The sequence below is a fragment of the Corvus hawaiiensis genome, chromosome 26 (assembly GCF_020740725.1).
Source record: "Corvus hawaiiensis isolate bCorHaw1 chromosome 26, bCorHaw1.pri.cur, whole genome shotgun sequence".
NCBI lineage: Eukaryota > Metazoa > Chordata > Aves > Passeriformes > Corvidae > Corvus > Corvus hawaiiensis.
In genome coordinates, this window is record NC_063238.1 from 16,252,445 (window position 1) to 16,260,366 (window position 7,922).

The following is a 7,922-nucleotide window of genomic DNA, read 5'->3' on the forward strand; positions in this document are numbered from 1 at the left end:
ACTAGATGATATAGTTATGAAATGCTAACTGTGCCTAGAAATTTCTGAACAACCTTGTGTACCTAAGATGGCTGTGTCTGGCAGGGTCACACCCACCCCTCTGCTGCCCTGCTCCCCTCCTCTCCTGCAATACTACACTTGTGTTTACGTGTTTTTCTTGTATGTCTGCTTAGCTGACTTTTCCCCCTGCAACTAGAAGTTTTCTGATAATTCCCTCGTTTCTGTTTACTACAGTTGATTGTCATATTCCTCTTTACCAAGACAGACTTTGGGCAAATGCCATCTTGGGGAGTTTGGGCTTGACCCTCACCTAGCCCCTTACAGCCTGTGCTGTCTCAGTGGCCACTGCTACCCAGGCTGTTTTTAGGACAGCAGGGCAGTGTAGGTACCCCTCAGCTGGCTTTCTCAAAGGGCAGGCATCCAATTCTCCTAGGATTGAAAGGCAAGTTGAGGATCTGTGATTTGAGCTAAATTTCATAAAATAGGTGGTAGGCCAGTTGCCTGAGCTGGTGGTCTGCTCCCATGGAGGTGATGAGCATCAGTACCTCCCATTCCCATTGCTGTGACATCAGCTTTCACCACGTGAGTCTTGTGGGGCAGGATTTACATGGACACCCCAACTCTACCCTGACTTTAGCACCCTTTTCTCAAAAAATTAAACATGCACTTTGGGAGTAATGTGTTCAGATACATTTAATTTATAAACATATCCAGATATCTTAGCTTTACTTTTTACTCAGCTTACTAAAGGGACCTTGGTGCAGCTGCTAAACTAACTAAACTCAGCTGGGACTGCAGATGTATAAGCATGTGCAGGGTTGTTGTGTTACCCTATACCTACCTGTTGTACGTAACCTATGTGTATACGGGGTGTTGGAGTGCCTGGTGCGGCTGCTTTGCTGCCCAGCAGCAGTGGTGAGCTCCATCAGCAGCAGGGCTGGGGCTCTGCAGACCTCCAGGAGGAGCTCTGGGTTCAGCATACAGCAAGAAACTCCAGCAGGCTGGAAAGGCTTCAGCTTTCTCACAGGACCTGATTTCAGTCTTCCTGCTCATGCTGGAGGAAAAGGCCTGCCTTGAACTGCTGCTCAGAAACCAGGGGGGAAACCCTCCCACTCTTCCCACTCCTCCCACAAATCTCCACTTGGTCAGAGCTAAAATGCTCTTTTAAATACTAACCCACCTTCTCAGCTGCTTCTCTGGCTTCTGTCTCTCTTCTTCCCTTCTCCTCTGGCTGCCTTGGCACCCAGCTTTGTTCCCTGCTCTGGACTGATGGAGGAGCTCAGAAGCAGATCTTCATGCAGCACTTCACCAGCCCCCTCTCTACACACTCAGGCCAGGGCAAAGAGCTAAGACCAATCTCAAAGTTTTCAGTTAAAAGTACTCATTTTCAAGAAATTTAATACTGGTTCAGTGATTTGTGCCTTGCAGTGACCAGCTGCAAGCTGGATGTCATTGGAACACACTGAGGACACTGAACTGTGAGAGGGATTTCTCGGTCAAGTCTGTCCCAGACCCTGTGAGGGTTCAAAGCATGTCTGTCATTGTGAGGTGATGTCAGCACTACTTTGGGTTAGGTGGGAGCATATGGGATATGCCTTTAGGGAGGTATTGCAGCTGCTGGTTTTGAGCCTGCTGATGTCATGTGTAAAATTAATCACTTTGATTTATTGAGGATTTGGATCTTAAAAGGCAAGTTTACCAAGGAGTGGGTTTATTTGGCACAGGAAGTTCATCTGAACTGACACCTTCTTATGGCTGTAATGCAGAAGTTTATAGATAAACGTAGGTTGGAGACACTACCTTGCACTTTTCAGGTTAAAACCTTCAGCTCCCAATGCTTTTCAAGCTGTCAGCAAAATATTTTAGTCAATTCAGTTTACTGAGCTAGGGAAAATAAATCCCCCTCTGTGAACCAAGTTCTGGAAAAGGTTTGTAACGGCACTAACCTGAGAACAAATAGTATCTGTATTGTAGCAGACACTTGTGGTTGAACACAAAGGATTTTATTTTATAAAGACAATAGGAGAAAAAAAATGATGGGGGAAAATGATAACTAGTTGAGACATTAATTTATGTAGCCTGAGAATCTGTCTAGAGCACATATTGTGTCTGAATAAAGTGAAATCTGAGTCAACAGCTGCTTCACCAGAGCAGAACATAGAAGCCTCTTTGTTGAGAGAAGAAATCTTATCCTGTGACCTTTGGATAATCATGAGTCTGGTGTCACGTCATTTGAAAAGTGAAAGATCTTGATCTTTGCGTGGTTTTCTAGATTCAGATCTGAACCTTGTCTCACAGGGGATGCCAGTAGTGAACTACAGCATGCCGACAGCAAAAATAGATAAAAGTAATTATTTGCACATGTTCTGTTCCTCATGTTAACAGCAAAGCTGAGCTGAATTTTTGATTGTTTAATGCTCTTTCTTAATATATTACTTTGCACATTAATTTTGCTGCATTCTTAACATTTTTTAATTGCCTGTTTAGGTAGGAACAACTAAGTCAGATCTGACTTATTTATCTTTACAAGAAACTCATTTTTTGGGCTGCTTTTGTACACCTAAGCAGGAACAATGTCTCTATAGGCACACAAATATCTCACTGACTCTTACTCATTTTTTTGTAAAAGATTACATAGAGTGAGACAGTTTTCTCATCTTCTTTTTCCAATGCAAGTTATTATGCCCTTGCCAAATTCAAATCTAAGAGGAAGCTCCTGGTGTTTTTGTTAGGTTTACAATTATCCTACAAGCTATGCTGCAAGATTTCTAAATTGATCCTGCACATCCACACACAAAAAAATAAACTTCTCAGGGCAAGACTTTTTCTAAATGTACAAAGCAGCTCCCATAATCAGGTAGAGCTCTTGCCTGTTGCCTCTGCTCATCCCTGTAACAGGTGGATTTATCCTGCAGAATGAGGGGGAAATGGAGACCCCATCACACCACAAACACTCCACCCCATAACCTGGTTACCAGAAATGCCTAGAAAAGAGCCACAGGAAATTCGGGAGGAGAGATCCTGTAGTTTGCCACATGTCAATTGCTTCCTAAGCTCCATCCATCCATCATCTATCTATCTATCTATCTTTCAGACATGCAAAGCAATAATGAGATTTTGAAAGCTCAGTGTGCAGCATTCTCCCAGTAGGTGCTTGCCAGATGAGCAATGCCTGACAAACCCACATTAACTGCCAAACAACTGACCAAGCAGCATTTCATAGTCATCCTCACAGCTCTGGCAGCTGTGGTTTCTTCTAGATGAAAAGCATTAATCCACATGGGATTGAAAAGACAGAGGCTTGTTTCTCCACCACATGCAAGCATCCTTGTGTGTTCAATTTGAAAGGAATATTAAAAATCTAGAAGCAGCGAATAATTTATAAGCAAGGATATATGAACCTACTTGAAATCCAGTTGAGATATCCCAAGACAGAGTTCCTGTATTGTACAGGCAAAAGTCTCACTGGATCAGCAAATCATCTAATTTTAACCTGCTGACAAGTCACAGGGATCAGCAGTAACACTAGGACTGCACCAACTTACTGCGCAATTAGGGTGAATCATGTAATTGCTTTCTTCCTCAGGTTCCTTATTTGCACAGCAGAGGGAAATACAATACCTGTCTCTCAGATACAAAGTGGGGACAAACTTTATTTGGAGAGCACTCTGGTGATCCTCAAGTCAAAGAAGTCCCGAGTATGAATCAGCAAGCCTTTAGGGTCTCCATGAAGAGCTTAAAAGGGCTAAAAAGGGGAAAGGTCTCCATGAAGATCGTGTTGAAAACCAGGAAAACATAGGTTGGAGCACTGCTTTTGAAGGCTTAGCAAAGGCTTAAGGTACAGAACCTGAGAACTTCCCTTGAAACAGGTGACACTTGGCCACTGCTGAGAGCTGATCCCAGAATCCCATTTATTAGGCCCATGCTTTAATCAGATGAGCCCCAGCCTCTGCTAGAAGGCAGACCCATGCTGAGGGTTTCTGCACTGTGGGGAGTGATCTCTTCTCTGACAGATGTCCCTGTCTCCCAAAGCCAAAGGGTTCAGCTCTGGCTAGCAGTGACTTCTGAGGACTGAAATTAATAATGCAAGTTCAGCACTCCCACGTCCATGCCTCCTCTTTCCCCAGAGTCAGGCTGCCCTGCTTTGCAGTTTGCAGTCTTTGCAAGCCATACCAGAATTCAAGCCTGGGCTGGATGCTCTGATAATCCTTAATGAGACAGAAAAGGCCCAAGTCATACAAACAGGGGCAGGAAAACAGTGAGGATCTGGGTCATACACAAGAGAAATGCATTGAAGACTACTTTTCTCAATGTTGGGTAGAGGTTGAAGGTATAAAAGGACAAAGCAAAGCCTCACCAGTTGAGTTAGAACATCACTAGCTTTCCTGAATTTTAATTTCTGTATCAGGTGCTGTTCTGTTGCAGACAGACTTCATGTAAAAAAATTCTCATTCTCTTAAGTAAGAATAGCCTACATATCAGGCTTTCTGACTTACCCACCTAAGCAGAATTACATTTGAGAACTCAGCCAATTACAGAGCTCCTTCAGCCTTCCTGTTACACGACAGTGAAAAATGCTTGTCTTGGAAACATCCTGCTTGTGCACATCCTGTGCTCTGGGCAGCATCAGTGTTAACTCTGCCTGACCCTTGTAAAACAGGATTCCTCAATCCTAGTATCACTTTATTTTGATGATGCTGGATAAACCTGCAGTTTGGGGCTTTTAAATATCCCCACCAGAAGAAAAAAGATGCTTTGTATATGACACGGGGTTATGCTCAGATAGGTCTCATGACAGCCTTTTCCTGACTCTAGAACAACCATCAGAATGGTTCTGAACTCATCAACCTAAGGAGAAACTGCAAGAGAAACATTTTGTATTCCAGTGTAACACTCAGGCTATCCAGCTGGAGAATAATCTGTAAACTGACCAACAGTCACTATTACTCTGAGCATGGCATAAGTTTTTCATTTATTATCTATTACAACAAAAAGATACATTAATCTTTGATTGTTTAGCATAAAGGACTGCATTTTCCCTATTTTTCCACTCTTCCGAATCTGCACAGTTGCATCAGAAACAAAAGGTAAGTAACATCTTGGCAGATCTGAACAAAAGCCCTGGGCTCTGTGTTTTCTTTGCAATGCACAGCCTGAGGAGGACAGAACACAAAAAGTTGTCCTTTGAAACAAGACTGGGATAAAGGTTAGCTCAGTGAGGCTGGCAAAGAAATGCCAGTGCTATGGTTGAAGGTGGAGAAGGTGTTCCTGAATGGATTACAATTAACACAAAACCTGAACCACTCACAACACAGAAACTAACATTTAGTGGGGGAGAAGCAGTTCTGGTCAACAAATGAGTGAACAAATTTTTATTTTCAAAGGGGAAAAATGCTCAAGTGTAAACTAAGGACAAGGCAATCCCCTCTTTCCCTTCTATCTTTTCTCTCATCTTTGCTCTAGGAGGTTAAGATCCTATGCACTAACAATGTGTTGAAGATCATAAAAATGCAGAACAACCAACTCCATTGGTCAATACATTGACTGCTCAGCCAGAGTATAAACTCTTAGAAGAGACATCTTTTGGAGATGGCTGCATTCTCAGTTCTTAGATTCATTATCAGGTTCAAACATGGATGTGAGGATACAGTCCAGTTACCCAAGCCTCCCCTAAAGCAAGTCCTGTATTTTATAGGAAAAATATGTATCTAGTTTGAAGTGTTGGACTTGTCTAGTAATTGGAATGTTCTGATCTCTCACACAAAGACTTAATTGAAATACAGAAAGAAATAATAGGAAGAAAGACCCCTAAAGACCTGGCATTCCATAGAGTATTTCCTATAGGATTCTTCCCTTCCTTGGTGATTTGTGACCATGGTCTATCTATTTGTGTTATCTGACATTTCTAAAAAAAACTGATTGCAGCAGCAACTTCAGAATGTAACTTTTTTGAACTCCACCCCTGTCCCCCAATATGTATCAGAGCCTGCCATAGACAGAGGAAAAACTCCTCCAACAAACCACATGAAATTTCCTATAGAATGCTCTACTGAAAATGAAATTTTTTCTAGTAGAATTGCTGCTCCTTCGTAGCCACACTTCAAAAAAGGAATAGAAACTGTACAGAAAAAAAATCAAATTACTTAGTGTTCTAATGAGATGCAGAGAGTAAAAACAATCTGGGGCAGACATACCATCTAGAACAGGAGTTTTCCTGGTCCTTTTTCACTTCAGCTGTAAGACCCCAACCCCTTCCCCTGACAACAAAGATGCTTAACACAAAGAGCAGAGCACAACAGCCCACTGGGAAGTGCACCATGGAGGCTACTCTCTCCTACCACGGTCAGGTGCAGTTTGGAGAATTCATTTCCTCCCCTCCTTGAGCCCGTTCAATTGGGACTTTTGTACTCACAGCTCATGTTGTGTGTTCTACACCCAACTAATGGTTGTCCCAGTGGGAAGGGTATGGAGTGGGAGTTTACAGGGACTCATTCTTGATTCAATACTAGTCAGCATTTTCACTGATTTAACAGTACACAAATCAAAAGCAGAGAAGTGGCGTGGGCAGACTGGAAGTGTTCTGGAGGATAAAAAATCCTGCAGGATTAAAAGATGTAGTATTAAAGACAAGCAAACCCCCAGTAAGATTAAACTATCACTATGTACTAAAATCTAAGTGGAAAGCCCTGTTATAAATCAGTGGCTGAACTATTAAGACAATCACCTACAACAGAACAGAACAATGTGTTACAGGTTGCAATTCTTGTAACTAGCTCACTCTGCTACAATTCCAGCTTGAATATTCCTCTGCACTTTTGGCAGGGCACAGAACTCCACTCACTGTCAATTCTTAAAAATTAAATACTGGAAACTTGGCTTCTTCTGTACTAAAAGTGCAGCAGTGAGTGAAAAAAGAAGGAAATACAAGGAAAATAGTGCCAGAATGCATGCAAGTGCACCAGAAAAAAATTCAGTATGGGATTGACTTGGAATACCTTGATCGATGTTCAAGGCCATGATGGGCTGTCCACCTCAAATTCTGCATGTCCTTTAGGGGAGATAACCATTCATTAACCAGTTACATAGCTGAAGTGATACCACACTGCTGCTGAACAAATTCACTTTTACCAGCTCAGTTAGTTAAAAACAAAGTCTCCCTAAACAAAAACGTCTATTCATATGATACTAAATACTTTGGGTTAGCAAAATACCTTTTAAATCTTGAAGTTTTAATTCCTTTGCCCTCCCATGACTAAACTGTAAATTATATTAATGCTTTCTGTAGTGTCTAGATTTGCAGATTTACCTGCTGTACTTTGGAAATCCCTGGCATGTATGACCCAAGCACCTTCTCAATATTTTTAAAATGTTTATAGTTGTAAACCTAACAATATAATAGACAAAGTTTGAGCTTTTCAAATATGCAAGTGACACCTGACACAAGATTTCATGTATTTTCAATAACGTGCCAAAACTTTATTGAGTTCACCCAGCATCTATGAGGACTTACGTAGGATATTTAAAAAAAAAAAAATCAGTTCATTTTTTTACTTTCACCTTCAACAAAAGTACAATAAGGTTTCTGGTGTCACAGCATTCTCATTCATTTTCATGCAGACAATTTTTGGTACAAATAGGACTCAGACCAAAGGCTGAGTAAATCTCTGAGGTAAGAAATGGTTCATTCTAGCAGTATTTTATCCTTCTACTAGACAAGACATTAAATGTTTTTTTCTACAATGCAAAAAAGAAGACAGGTGTTTTGTCCATAGTTTTATTTCACCAGGAAGGTTTATACAGTTCTGCATAAAGGTCATTTTATGCACACCCTGAAGTACAAAGCTCCCTTTGAAAACTCCAGCACAAAGACACTGCATCTTGACAACATTAAACAACGATGTGGGTGGTATAGGGCAAAAAAA